The sequence below is a fragment of the Oncorhynchus nerka genome, linkage group LG16, assembly GCF_034236695.1.
Source record: "Oncorhynchus nerka isolate Pitt River linkage group LG16, Oner_Uvic_2.0, whole genome shotgun sequence".
In the NCBI taxonomy this organism is placed as follows: domain Eukaryota; kingdom Metazoa; phylum Chordata; class Actinopteri; order Salmoniformes; family Salmonidae; genus Oncorhynchus; species Oncorhynchus nerka.
Window position 1 is genome coordinate 23853334 of NC_088411.1, and position 348 is coordinate 23853681.

Genomic DNA, 348 nt, shown 5'->3' on the forward strand with positions numbered 1-348 from the left:
CTCACCTAAGAATGAGCTGAAGAATTTAGAAAGGTAATCCAAGATACATTATTGATGGACAAGTTCGCAGGCCACTCCTGCTGTGGGCTCAAACAAACCAATGGCATCTTGGACCGTCCGAAAAGCTGGTTGCTTCAGTTGGGAGGTGAGTTGTCCTACATTCCGGTTGCCACAGAGGTAGTTGCTATGGGTTGCTATGAGAAGCATTTTGGGGGGGTGGTTAAATACTTCAAGGTAGGCTAGGCCACTGCATACGAGTACTTACACAGAACCTTTTCCTTCTGCATACTGTTCAGGATTATTCCTTATAGATTGAATCCATCAAATAATGTGCTTGATGGACACACT